Below are 469 nucleotides of genomic sequence, written 5' to 3'. Positions count from 1 at the left end.
CCGCCTCTCCCCGCCCCGGGTCCCCGCCTCTCCCCGCCCCGGGTCCCCGCCTCTCTCCGCCCCGGGTCCCCGCTGCTTTGCAGCGCAGCTCAGCTCCAGAGGCTCTGTGGGCTTGCCGGACCCTTAGCCCAGGACGAACCGTCCTGCAGACCCGTCCCCTGTCTGGCTCCTGCTGAAGCCTTCCGGCGGGACAAGAAAGGAAGGGGTGGAGTGGGATCCTGCGTCCGCATTGAGTCAGGGTCCCTGGAAAGGAGAGGGTATCTGTGCGGGAGGACAGCCTTCGCCCCCTCCGGTACGCGCCCCCCACCCACCCCGGAATGGACGCTCTGGTCACTGATGGGACCGAGATCCGAGGATCGCTCGGACAATGGGGAGGCGCGCTCACAAGCAGGGGCCAACGCGGAGACTCGGGGGACGCGCATCTCCCGGCCTGGGGTCCCAGCCGCCTCCTCGAGCCCCCCCCCGGCAG

This window comes from Galeopterus variegatus, unplaced genomic scaffold (assembly GCF_000696425.1).
Source record: "Galeopterus variegatus unplaced genomic scaffold, G_variegatus-3.0.2 Scaffold1910, whole genome shotgun sequence".
NCBI lineage: Eukaryota > Metazoa > Chordata > Mammalia > Dermoptera > Cynocephalidae > Galeopterus > Galeopterus variegatus.
The sequence above is the reverse complement of the archived record's forward strand: the minus strand, read 5'-3'. Positions refer to the sequence as shown.